The 13918-nt window shown below is 46.5% G+C and overlaps 1 protein-coding gene across 1 annotated transcript in view; it reads right to left on the reverse strand.

The window, feature by feature from the left end:
• The window catches only part of LOC126985418 (forkhead box protein P1-like), a 483883-nt gene that overhangs the window by 426006 nt on the left and 43959 nt on the right, over nucleotides 1-13918 (reverse strand). The window contains exon 2 of the mRNA XM_050840267.1: nucleotides 11236-11283. The gene's annotated coding sequence lies outside the window, so the exon portion shown is untranslated. The remainder of the gene's footprint in view (nucleotides 1-11235; nucleotides 11284-13918) is intronic.

Consider the following 13918-nt stretch of genomic DNA (forward strand, 5'->3'; position numbering starts at 1 on the left):
GGTAGACAGAAAATGGAAAGACAGAGAAACAGGAAAATAGACAGAGACATAGGAAGAGACAGACAGACAGACAGACAGACACACAGACATTCAAAACCCAGGACAGATATATGGACAGACACAGAAACAGGAAAACAGGCATTCAAACAAATAGACAGATAGATAAAAAGTTAGAGAATGATAATTAATGGAAGGGAAGAAAAAGGAAGGGAAAATAAAGGAAGAGAAGGAAATGGAAATGAGTGAAAGTTAAGAAAAGGTTAGAGACAGAGAAACAGGAAAGTAGAAAGTAGTAGACAGATACAGAAATAGACAGAATCAGGGGAAAAGGGAAAAGAAAATATAGGAAACAAAAGCAATGGGAAGGAGTGGAAGTGAAGAAAGGGAGAGAGACAAGGAAAACAGGAGAGGAGGGAGACAGACAAACAGACAGAAATACAGGAGAAGAAGAAAAAGGAAAGGAAAATAACAGGACGGCAAAGAGATGGAAATAACTGAACCTGAAGAAAAGGGGAAGACAGGGAAACAGAAAAGTAAACAGACAGACAGAAATAGACAGAGACAGACACGTGGACAGGTAAAAGAAAGCCAGGTGAGAACATTGAGGAAGCACAGGTAAAGTAATGAGTCCCAGGTAGTTTTGGGTAGCTTGTCTTTTCTCCTCCACAGGTAAGTCGCGGGGCTAATTAATTAAGAGTGACAGGTGTAGCCAATCAGTCCTCAGGTGAATCAGGGCAATTTCATCCTCGACTTTCCAATCTGTCTTTCCATTGTGGTTTTCCGGGGCCTTGGGGAGGGCGTACACAATGGGATGTGCTCTCTCTCTCTCTCTCTCTCTCTCTCTCTCTCTCTGTGCTTGCTCTCTTTGTCTCCTATTGTTATGCTCTTCCTGGTGTCCTGAGAGCGAGAGAGAGAGAGAGAGAGAGAGAGAGAGAGAGAGAGAGAGAGAGAGAGAGAGAGAGAGAGAGAGAGAGAGAGAGAGAGAGAGAGAGAGCAAGGGGGAACAGCCTGCCAGCTACCACCGACATGCAAGCACCTCACAGAAATCTACATTCACAGACACGCATTTCCCTTGCCCCCCCCCCCCCCAGGCCCCCGGCCCCCACTTCCTACCCCCCTTCGTTGACAGAGACGCCGCAGAAGAGACCGAAAGCGACGCAGAAGGAGATACGGACAGTGGCGAGGATAACTATCGGAGTGGCATTAAAGTCTCCCTCTCCCTCTCCCTCTCTCTCTCTCTCTCTCTCTCGGGAAAAGGACACACAGGGGACACGTCACTCACTCTCCCTTTTTTTTCCTTTTTTCTTCTTTATTTAAGCAAAGGGAGCAGGATTTAGGGCGTGGTCGAATGCATTCTCCCTTTTTTTGACCATAGAAAGGGTGATGGTTGTGTGGTGGGTGGTGGTGGTGGTGGTAGTGGTGGTGGACGAGACCGGAATGAAAAAGAATAAAGAGAGAATTCCAGTTTTTTTTTCTCTCTCTCTAAAACAAAAACCAAAAAAAAAAAACTCCTAAAAGACTCATTAAATTATCACAAAGAAGGAAAGGAAGAGAAAAAAAGACAGAGGGAAGAGAAAAGGGAAGAAGACGATGAAGAAAGGAGGAGGAGGAGGAAGAAAACGAGGAGGAGGAAGAAGAAAAGAAAAATGGAGAGGGAAGAAATAGAAAGAGGAAGAAGAAGTGGAGGAAGAAAGAGAGGAGGAAGTAGAGAAGGAGGAGAAAGAGAAGGAGGAGGAGGAGGAGGAATGACCTTTCTTCCCCCCTCTCCTCACTTCTCCCCTTCCCAATCTTCCTCCCCTTCCCCCAATAAAACAAGAGGAAGCGGGAAGCACGTCACTCAAATTAGCCAAAAAAAAAAAAAAAAAAAAAAAAAAAAAACACGCTAATACACACGCATAGAGAGACAGCAAACTTCCTTCCACGGGTCTCGAACTTGACAATAATGCGACCTTATCATGCAGAACCAATCCCGCCAACCGCAGCGCCGCGACGAAGCGAACGCAGCGCCGAAATTTAGAGCAGTTAGGAAGTTGATGATGTAGTGTTTTAAGTCCTCTGATGCGCTCCTAAAAGACTCATTAAATTATCACTGAGCAGAAAGGGAAGAGAAAAAGGGAAAAAGACGATGAAGAAGGGAGGAGGAGGAAGAAAACGATGATGTAGTGTTTTAAGTCCTCTGATGCGCTCCTAAAAGACTCATTAAATTATCACTGAGCAGAAAGGGAAGAGAAAAAGGGAAAAAGACGATGAAGAAAGGAGGAGGAAGAAAACGATGATGTAGTGTTTTAAGTCCTATGATACACAGCACTCCCTTCCTTTCCCTAACCCTTAACCCTTTCCCTTTTTTCCTCTTCCCTACCCCCTTCAAATATGTCATACTGAACACTTCTCTTCCTCCTATATATTTATCTCTTTATTCTCCTTTTCCTTTCTTTTCCTTTCACTATTCTCCTTTACCTTTCATTCCTTTTAATTATCACTTCCTTATTTTTTCTCTCTTTCCTTTTCTTTACTTTCAATCCCTTCCTTTCCATTTCTTTCTTTTCCTTCCCTTCCATATATTATCACTTCCTTACTTTTTCTCTCTTTCCTTTTCTTTACTTTCAATCCCTTCCTTTCCATTTTCTTTCCCATGCCTTTCCTTTCCTTTACCTTCCCTTCCACTAATCATCACTCCCTTACTTTCTCTACCTCTCTAATTTACTTCGATTTCATTCCTATTCTTCACGTTCATTCCGTTCCACTCCACACTCTCTCCCTTTCTCTTCGTTTAACTCCCCGTTTCTCCCTCTCCTTTTCCTTCATTACCTTTCACTCCCTACACATTGCCACACACTTAACCACCTTCCCTCCCCTCTTCATTTCCCCCCCCCCAAAGCAGCGGAGGGCGTTGCTACCGATGGGGTGATGTGACGCTTGCAAAAGTCACACAACGTAATCAGAAACACGAGGTTTACGCTTTTTAGTATGCCGGGCGAGGAGGGTGTTGCTTCCTCCCCCTCCCCCTCCCCGTCCCCCTCCTCCTCCTCCTCCTCCTTGTGGGGCTGCCGAAGCGGATGTTGTTAGATAATGTTGCATGCGTGAGGGAGGGACGCTACGAGGGTGTTGCTTCTACCTGCTCCTTACCTGCCTTGCCCCACCACACACACACACACACACACACACACACACGCACCTTGATTTTGTGGGGTGAGGAACCTGAATGTTATCACCCCCCATCCTGCTCCCTCTCCCCCATTATCACTGCTGTTATAACTATTCCAACTATAGCAGGAGAAACAAAAGCAGTAGTATTAGCAGAAGTAGTAGTAATACCTAAATTAAATGCTACTTACTCCAATCCCCGTCCCTCTCCCTCACTTTTACCTTGAGTAGCAAAAACAACAGGTAAAATAGAAGTAGTTGAACACAGGTGGGGTTGGAGGAGTGATCAGAGACAGGTAGAAGGAGGAGTAGGTAAAGAAAGAGTGAAAGAAGTAGTAAAGAAGAATATCAGTACATTAATAAAGTAAGGAAAAAATGTAAATAAAAGGATTTGTTTACACTAACACACCTGTACAAACGTAGGAGTAGTAATCAGACTCGACAGGTAGAGGAAAAGAAGTAAAGAAGTAAAGCAGGTTAAGATGTAAAAAAAAAATAAGTGAGGAGAATATACTGATTATTTTACACCTGTACACACGTCGGCGGAGTAATCAGAGAAGACAGGTAAGAACATTTAGAGTCTTCCTGCCTGTCTGCACACTATCAGAAGCCTTCCCTCACCTCCGCTCAGGTATGTTACTCACCTGAAGTACACACACACACACACACACACACACACACACACACACACACACACACACACACACACACACACACACACACACACACAAACACTGACAAATACCTGTAATGCTTCACTTCACTGAATATTACCTGTGTGACATTACTCAAGAGGAGGAGGAGGAGGAGGAGGAGGAGGAAGAGGACAATGGAGACGAGCAGAAGAAAATAGCCACTGAGAAAGAGAAGAGAAGAGAAGAGGAGAGAGAGAGAGAGAGAGAGAGAGAGAGAGAGAGAGAGAGAGAGAGAGAGAGAGAGAGAGAGAGAGAGAGAGAGAGAGAGAGAGAGAGAGAGAGAGAGAGAGAGAGAGAGAGAGAGAGAGAGAGAGAGAGAGAGAGAGAGAGAGAGAGAGAGAGAATCGAGGAAGCCATAACCACCGGGAAAATGACAATATTGCATCTTTTTTTTTCTTTTTTTTTGCGAATCATCGTCATCGTGAGACCATTTGTTCGGAGGCCTTCTGAGAACACACACACACACACACACACACACACACACACACACACACACACACACACACACACACACACACACGCACACAGGTCGCAATGAACACTTATTTTTCTTTTGTTTTGTTCGTATATTCGTTTCGGTGGTAGAGAGAAGAAAGTGCAGTGGAAAGTGGAGAGAGAAGATGGAGTGAAGTGGAGAGGAAAGTGGAGTAGTGGAATGGTAGAGAAGTGGAGGAAGTAAATGGAAGTAACAAGAAGTGGAGGTCATAGTGTTGGAAGGTGGATATTAAGGGAGGGTGGAGGAAGGGAGTAAGCTGGGTGTTATGTGGAAGGGAGAGGTGGAAAAGGAGTGAGAAAAGGAAGTGGAGGAAGGAGAGGAAGTGGAGGAAAGGGGTGGAGGATGCAAGATGAAAGAGGGACGTATATGGAAGAGGGAAGGAAAGGAAGAGTGAAGGAGGACATGGTATGGGTGGAGGAGGAGGAGCGGGTGGAGGGGGAGGGGGTGGGGTGGAAGGGTGATCCATCATCGGTCTGGGAACACGCTGGGCCACCCCTCCCTCACCCACCTTCCCTTCCTCCCTCTCTCCCTCTTCCCATAACACTTCCTCCCTTCCCATCTTTCTCTCCCTCTTCTTTCCTCCCTCACCTTCCCACCCTTTCTCTCTACCTCTCCCCATAACGTTCCCTCCCTTCCTCCACCCCCATCTTCTTCCTCCCCTCTCCTTTCTCTCTTCCTCTATCATGTCTTTCTCTCCCTTTTCTTCCCTCCCTCACCCCTCGACCTCTTCTTCCTCTCTTCACTACACCTTCACCTCATCTTTCCCTCCCTCTTCTTCCTCCCTTTCATCTCTCCTTCTTTCCTCCATCCCATCTTTTCTCTCCCTCTTCTTCTCTCCCTCCCACCTATCCTGCCTTCCTCCATCCTTTATTTTCCACTCACGCTAAGAACACAGGTAGAGAAAGAAAAAAAAACTACATATGCATTACCTTAGATGACGTGATTTAAACAGGTAAGAAAAAGAAAAAAAGAAAAATTATAGATATAGAAGATTTTACGTGTCCTTTTAAAGATGAATTGGGATAAAACGGAAATAAAGATGAAAGAGAAGTAGATGAGAGAGAGAGAGAGAGAGAGAGAGAGAGAGAGAGAGAGAGAGAGAGAGAGAGAGAGAGAGAGAGAGAGAGAGAGAGAGAGAGAGAGAGAGAGAGAGAGACAGAGAGAGAGAGAGAGAGAGAGAGAGAGAGAGAGAGAGAGAGAGAGAGAGAGAGAGAGAGAGAGAGAATAAAAAGTGACCTTGAGAGTTCATCAGTACACGTTCAATCATTCCACACACAACCATTAGGAAGGCGGCGGAATGTTAGCAAGACCCGCGGAGGACAACACCGCACACACACACACACACACACACACACACACACACACACACACACTCAAGCAGTTTCTCCACACCTCACTTTCCTTTATCATCCTTCAATGTCTTTTTTTTTTTTCTTCTTTTATATATAGTATTAGTGTGTGAGAACAACTTTTTTTAATCCTTTGTTTTTCCTTTATTTTATCTTATTTTATTTTTTTGTCTTTGTATATGTAGCTTGTTATTGGTGATTTTTTTTGCGATGTTGTTCTTCCCCGAGTTTGTTTCCTTAACTCTAAAAAATAAAACCTTTGAAAAATCTAAATCAACACATCATAAAATTAATACAATACATCAATACACAACACGACTGCATAACTAACCCAACACTTCGCAACATTAACAAATAACACGAACATCAATAAAAGGACGAGTATACAGGTAAATCTAAGGCGTAAGAGAGAGAGACAGAGACAGAGAGTAGTAAGGGCTCCCACGACAGTCTTATTACCAGGTGACGTGTCTAGGTACTCAGAAACAGGTAAGAACAGGCAAGAAAAAAAGTATTATCACCACTCTACGCGCCCATCCATCACCCGTCACCCACGCCCGCACACACGCCTCCCAAGTGACCCAGCCGCGCGAAGGTAACCCACGGACCACCATCACCACCGCACCCTTACCATGCCCTTCACTTGCCTTGTCCTCCCCTTCACTCACAGGTAAACTTACACCTATCTTCTTTCAGTGTATTAGCTAACACCTGACTCTGAGGAATGCTGTGCCTTCTATATTTCATTCCATTTTACTTTCCTCCTTACCTTCCTGCTATTCAAATCCCTCTTCTTCCTATTTCATCCCTTCTTAATTTTCTTTTGGTTTCATATTCACAGATTTTAGCTAATAATTTCCTTCCAGCTTTCCCTCCAATCCTTCTTTCTCTCCCTTCCCCTTTTAATTTAGTTTTTCGCTTTCTGAATATATACTCATTTTTTTCTCTTCAGCATTTCTCTTCCCTTTTTCATTTCCTTTCTTTCTTCCTTGATTATAACCTGACATCTTTTTTCCTCTTCAAGATATCAACAAGCTTTCTACCTTCCTTTCCTCGCTTCTTCCTTCCTTTCCTCCCATAACTCTTCCTTCATTCCCGTCTTTCTACCTTCCTTCACCAGGTGTTCATTCTCTGCCTCACAAGTCAATTAGCGCCACAGTGCCATGAAGGGGGAGGAGGGGGAGGAAGACGAAGAGGAGGAGGAGGAGGGGAGGTGCCAGTCACGAGCTATTGTCATTATCTCCAGCAATAGTGTAACCCCCTCCCCCCTCAGCCCCTTCCCCCTCCCCTCCCCCCGAGCACCAACAAGCCGCCAGTCACCACCCACATGACTTACGGTACACAAGAGCCACTGATGGAAGATAAAAGTTAATTCTCCTTCACTCCTTCGATCATCTTCTCCTCCTCCTCCTCCTCCTCCTCCTCCTCCTACTGATTGTGGTGGTAGTGGTGATGATGATATTCCTCCTCCTACTCCTCCTCCTCTTCCTCCCCCTCCTCCTCCTCGCCTAATCATCTGGACGATACGATCTCCCGAGGAAAAGAGAGAGAGAGAGAGAGAGAGAGAGAGAGAGAGAGAGAGAGAGAGAGAGAGAGAGAGAGAGAGAGAGAGAGAGAGAGAGAGCGAGAGTCATAGAGAGAGAGAGAGAGAGAGAGAGATGAGTGCTCTCTCTCTCTCTCTCTCTCTCTCTCTCTCTCTCTCTCTCTCTCTCTCTCTCTCACATGATGTCTGTATTGCGTATAAATTCGCTACCCAGTTACGAGAAGGAAAACAATAGACGGATTAATAAAGAGAGGAAAGGAGGGAGGGAGAGAAGGAGGGAGGAAAGAAAGAGGAAGGGAAGGAGGGATGGAGAGAGGGAGGCATTTACCTATAATTGTTCACGAATGGTCTTTTAACTTGGATACAAATTAGAGAGAGAGAGAGAGAGAGAGAGAGAGAGAGAGAGAGAGAGAGAGAGAGAGAGAGAGAGAGAGAGAGAGAGAGAGAGAGAGAGAGAGAGAGAGAGAGAGAGAGAGGAGAGAGAGAGAGAGAGAGAGAGAGAGAGAGAGAGAGAGAGAGAGAGAGAGAGAGAGAGAGAGAGAGAGAGAGAGAGAGAGAGAGAGAGAGAGAGAGAGAGAGAGAGAGAGAGAGAGAGAGAGAGAGAGAGATCGAGAGAGAAAGAGAGAGAGCAACAAGGGAAAGAAAATAAGAAAGAGGAAATGAGAAAACGAAAGGATAATGAGAAGGGAAAAATAATGATAAAAAATGAGAAAAAAGAAGAGTGAAGAAAAAGAAGACAGACGGAGGAAAAGAAGAGGGAGAAAAAAGCGATTGGAGAAATGAATAACCAAGAGGAAGAAAAACAATAAAATGAGGAAGATAGGGAGGTAAGAAAGAAAAGAGGGAGAATGGGGTAGATGGATAGAGAAAGAGAGATAGAAAAAGTGGATAGGTGAGAGGCAGGTAAAAGAAGAAAGAGAGCAAGAGAGGAGACAGGGAGAGGAGGAGGAGGTAAGCAGGTAAGGAAGAAGAAGAGGCAGTGGAGAAGGGAGTGAAGGAGTGAGGGAGGGAGGTGAGGGCGGCGGTCACCATCCTTCTCCCCCTCACCCCTTCCCCTCCTCCCTGTCCCCTTCACCCCCTCACCCCCCCTCAACGTGCACCTCGCCCCTTCTGCTCTCGTAAAGTATTTCTGCATTGTCTCGGCGCCTGGGTCGTGCAGTGATCGCTTGCATTATTCACCGAGGAGGAGGAGGAGGAGGAGGAGGAGAAAATGTTGAGGAGAAGAAGGAACAAGTTATATATATGCGAAGACAAACAGGTAAAGGTAGATAATATATAACCGATGACGGGGGAGATAAACAGACAGACGGGCAGACAGACAGAGGGGCGAACAGACAGGACAAACACAGACATACAGACAGACGAACAGGGTAGGATAAACAGAGATAGCAGACAGGATAAACAGGCAGACAGACAGACAGACAGACACCTTTCGGCTTGGCTTCACCTGTTCGCGTGAGTGCGTCTAATATTGCAAACAGCATCCTGGGTGTTCTCCCTCTCTCTCTCTCTCTTTCAATTATGTCTATTTCTTTGGCCATACCCAGACATTTAAGACGGTTTCTCTCTCTCTCTCTCTCTCTCTCTCGCTGGCTCATCCACACCCAAGTCTTCTTTCCAGCATTTTAAAGAAAGTTCTAATCCTTGCTATCACACACCCATCAACCACAGGCTCCTTTGCATAGCCTCCACCCATCCCACCTGCCTCATGCCCGCCTTACCTGCCCTTACGTGCCTGCCTACCTACCTCGCCTTACCTTACCTCACCTTGCCTTTATTTCTTCGCTCCGTAACGCTTGGCTGGTAGTCCTGAACACCCGAGATATATTTCGAACGCAATCTGCCCAAGCGCCCCTCCTCCTTCTACTCCTCCTCCTCCTTCTCTTCTCCTTTCTTCGTCTCCTCCTCCTCCTCCTCCTCCTCCTCCTCCTTCTCCGCCACACACAGGGATAAACATTACCGCCTTAAGGCATCACATTTTTCTAGGAGGGTGGAAAGGCCAAAGGGGATCAGAACCGTCCTCTTCTCCTCCCTAAGGCGCTGACGAAGGGAGAGCGGGAGAAGGAGATAGAGAGGGAGGGATGGAGAGAAAAAAAAAAGAGATCAACACCAACAAACAGGTTCCATGCCCGAAAGAGAGAGAGAGGGAGAACGAGAACGAGAACGAGAGAGAGAGAGAGAGAGAGAGAGAGAGAGAGAGAGAGAGAGAGAGAGAGAGAGAGAGAGAGAGAGAGAGAGAGAGAGAGAGAGAGAGAGAGAGAGAGAGAGAGAGAGAGAGATGAAAAAACAGTTAAATTGAACGAAACAATGGCGAGTGGAGGCGTTTATAGTGGGCTGAACAAACAAGACGTGCCTTTAATGCGCGGAGCCGAACACGAACTGGGCTGGCGAAGGGGGGGAGGGGGGGGGGGGGGAGGAAATAGAGATAGAGGGAGAGAGGGAGAGGGGAGGGAAGAAAGGGAGAGAGAGAGAGAGGGGGTGAAGAAAAGGGGGAGAGAGAGAGACAAGACTCCAACTCCGACTCCTTTTCCTCCCTCTCCTCCTCCTCCTCCTCCTCCTCCTCCGGGAAACAACACTGGAAACAAAGAACACTCGGGCGCAGCTTTTTCGCCGAGTAATAAAATGGAATGCCTCATAGACACGGAACTGTTGGAGGAGCGTGATTGCGTGGAGGAGGAGGAGGAAGATGGGAGGTAGGGAAGGTGTGCTCGGTTGTGGAGAGGGTACAGGTGAGGGTCAGAGAGGAGAGAAGAGAGGAGAGGAGAGAAGAAGAGGAGGAGGGTAGGGAGGGTACTCAGGGGCATGGGCAGGGCAGGGGAAGGGAAGGGAAGGACCAAGGAAGAAGAATGAGGGGGAAAGGTTAAATGAGCGCGGGCGTCTCACCTGATGCACTACACCTTCGAGATACCTATCAATTTATAATCTGTACACGTGGCAGTTTTGGGGCTAAAGACGGGCATTAGCGCGAATAGTTTTGACTAAACGAGACGTAATACAGTGTTTAGAGCCCCGTTAGGACGTCCAAAACACAGCGTAGGGCGGCCGCGGTGCGCAGGTAAGTAACGGAACAGTACCATCCGTGGGTGACCGCTCACACCAACACACCTGAGCGACGCTGCCCCTGCCCCGACGCCCCTGCAGGAACGCAAGGAACAGGTGTATTTTAACCTTCTTTTGTTCGTTTACGTAAATAACTACTGTGTCTTGTTTAATCATCCCCAGGTGACCCCACACACCAACACACCCGAGCGACGCTGCCCCTGCCCCGACACCCCTGCAGGAGAGCAAGGAACAGGTGTATTTTAACCTCCTTTTGTTCGTTTACGTAAATAACGACTGTGTCTTGTTTTATCATCCCCAGGTGACCCCACGCACCAACACACCTGAACGCCCCTGCCCCGACGACTCCTTCAGTATTGCCGAGAACAGGTGTATTTTAGAAGGAATACCGAGAATAGGTGTATTTTAATGTCCTTTTCTTCCCATACGTAAATAACTACTGTCTTTACCATCCGCAGGTGACAGCTCACACGACCCCTCTTTCGGCCACCTCTTTGGATTATTTTTAGGAGCAGCGAGTAGCGGGCTTTTTTTCTTATTATTGTTTCCTTTTTTTGTGCCCTTGAGCTGTCTCCATAGTTGCAAAAACAAAGCAAAAAACACCAACACACCTGAGCGACGCTGCAACCACCCTGACGCTGCCTTCAGGAACGCAATGAGCAAGGGCCAATGGTAGAGATGAGGACTGCGGAGACGGGCAGCAAAGGCGTATACCCCCAACTTTACCTTACCAGCCCTTACTTACTCCTTGGCCTCCTCATCTTGTTCTTTTTCTTCTTCTCCAGGACACGTAAAAGTCAATGATTCCTAACATGTAAAAATCGAAAAGTTCCTCTCCGCAAAATAGTTGTTCCCAGATCCCAGAACACAAGGAAGGACACGTCGCTGGTTTCCAAAACACACCCGAGGCACGACGCAACACACTATAAAAGACAAGGCAACACTCACCAACACACGCCTGCACCTGTCTTTCAACGTCCTCAGCATGACACGTACCTGGAAAAAAAAGAATATACAGGTAAGATTAAAGAAGTCAACCATTATACAGCAGCAAGTAGCGGGCTTTTTTTATTATTGTTTCCTTTTTTTGTGCCCTTGAGCTGCCTCCTTTGTTGTAAAAAAAAAAAAAAAAATCAATACCACTCAAAACACCTCCACGTAAAACAAAGATACAGGTGAGATTTTAAAAGCACGTCAACCTTCCATGCAGCAAATAAACTTTACTCATTGCATTCGTACACACGCTCAGGTAAGACTTACATAGGTATACCTCATCCACCTCATCCACCGCCCTCTCTTCCACTCTCCTTGAATCATCCACTTCTCTCCACATGAGCAGAACATGTGAAATAAAGGGGACTCCATATATCTATCCTCCTTTCTTCATCTATTCTCTCCTTTAATTATCCACCTGTATATGAAAGAACAGGTGATATAAAAAGACCATTATTTTTTCCTCCCTTCCTTCCATTTGTACATTTCCTTTCCTTGAAGCATCCACAAGACTCCATATCTCTACCCTCCCTTCCCTCCACATGCCCTCCCCTAATCATCCACTTCCCTCCACCTGTACAGAAACGCAGGTGAGATAAACAAGACTCCAAATCTCTTCCTCCCTTTCTTTCATTTGCTTTCCTTGAATCATCCACAAGACTCCATATCTCAACCCTCCCTTCCCTCCACATGCCTTCCCCTAATCATCCACTTTCCTCCACATGCAAAGAAACGCAGGTGTGGTAAACAAAACTCCAAACCTCTTTTCTCCCTTTCTTCAACTTCCTTTCCTTGAACCATCCACGACTCCATATCTCTACCATCCCTTCCCTCCACATGCCCTCCTCTAATCATCCACTTCCCTCCACCTGTTCAAAAGCGCAGGTGAGGCAAACAAGACTCCATACCTTTTTCTTCCTTTTCTTCCATTTCCTTGCCTTGAACCATCCACGATTCCATATCTCTACCATCCCTTCCCTCCACATGCCCTTCACTAATCATCCACTTCCTTCCACCTGTACAGAAGCGAAGGTGAGAGGGGCTGCACGCACACGCCAGCCCGCAGCCCCACGCCCAAGCTGAAGTGTGGCGGGGCTGGAGGGGCTGGAGGGGCGAGGATGCAAACTACCATTGAGGATGGGGCAAAAAATGGGTTAAGGGTGAAGGGGAGGGAAGGGACAGGGAAGGGCAGGGTTGGGGATGGGGGGGTAGCCAGCCAGCCCTCACCCTTGCCTCGGGGCCTGCGCGCGGGCACACGAGGGTGACTAAGGGACTGTTATTTCACTCAGCGCTGCGCATCCATCAAGTGAGGGTCTGGTTTAATACCGGTGGCGCCGCGCTGTATATAAACACTGATGATAACCATTGCCTAAGTGAATGTGGGATTAATGCAACGCGAGGAAACAAAATGAATATAAAAAGAGTAACTACACCACGGGAGGGATAGGGGGGGGGTGGAGAGGAGGAGGAGGAGGAGGAGGATGGGGTGGGAGGAGAGAGGAGGAAGAGGTGTATATATGGAATGAAAGGAGTAGGAAAAGGTTATAAAGGCGCGGAGAGGAGGAAAAAGAAAAGGATGGAAGGGAAAAAATAAACAGTTGGAGAGAAGGAGAGGTAACAGAAGTAATGAAGGACGAGGAGGAAGAAGAGGAGGAAGGTGAAGACGAAATAAAGAAAGAAGATGAAGATGCGGTACTAGCAGCGGCGTCAGTATTAGTATTAGTAGTAGCAGTAGTAGTAGTAGTAGTAGTAGTAGTAGCAGTAGTAGTAGTAGTAGTAGTAGTAGTAGTAGAAGTAGTAGTAGTAGTATAAGTAGTGGTAGTGGTAGTAGTAGTAGCAGTAGCAGTAGTAGTAGTAGTAGTAGTATCGGTAGCAGTAAATGAGAAAAAAATAGGCCAGGTGCAACAACCCACCTGTGACGTCACACGCACAGGTATGGTCGTCCTTTTATGACTCATTAATGCCCCTCCGCCAGCCATGCCCCGGGGCGCCCAGACTTGCAAAACTGGCCTGACGGAAGGGGGGGTGAGGAGGAGGGGGAGGGGGAAGGGGTGAGGGAGGCTAGACCATTCAAAAGGCCACTGTCTGTAGTCTTTAAGTCTGTGTGTGTGTGTGTGTGTGTGTGTGTGTGTGTGTGTGTGTGTGTGTGTGTGTGTGTGTGTGTGTGTGTGTGTGTGTGTGTATGTGATCGTCCCTCCCTCTATTTCAAGTTTCTCTAGAGTTTCTACTTTTTTTTTTATCCATGTTTCACGTTTCACTTTCGTCATCACGGTAATCCCCTCTCCCCCCTTTCATTATCTTACCTGTCACTCCTCTCCACCTGTCCCCTTACACCTGTTCCCGCACCATTTTTACCTGTAGCACCCCCCCTCTCACCTGGTACCTTCATCTCATCTTTCCATCTCTATTTTCTTCTCTCTCAATAATAGTAACGTAATATAGCCTTCATTTATTACACTTCGTTCTATTTCCGTCTATTATTCCTTTCTATTCTTATTCTTTAACCTCTCTAACCCAACGTCGTCATATGTTATTCGTTCTTCCCTTCCTTTATATTCAACTCCTACATCACTTTTTTTTTTTTTTTTTTTTTTTACCTTTTCCTTGCTCGATATTTCCACCTTCAAATTAAGTTTCG

This window comes from Eriocheir sinensis, chromosome 59 (assembly GCF_024679095.1).
Source record: "Eriocheir sinensis breed Jianghai 21 chromosome 59, ASM2467909v1, whole genome shotgun sequence".
Taxonomy (NCBI): domain Eukaryota; kingdom Metazoa; phylum Arthropoda; class Malacostraca; order Decapoda; family Varunidae; genus Eriocheir; species Eriocheir sinensis.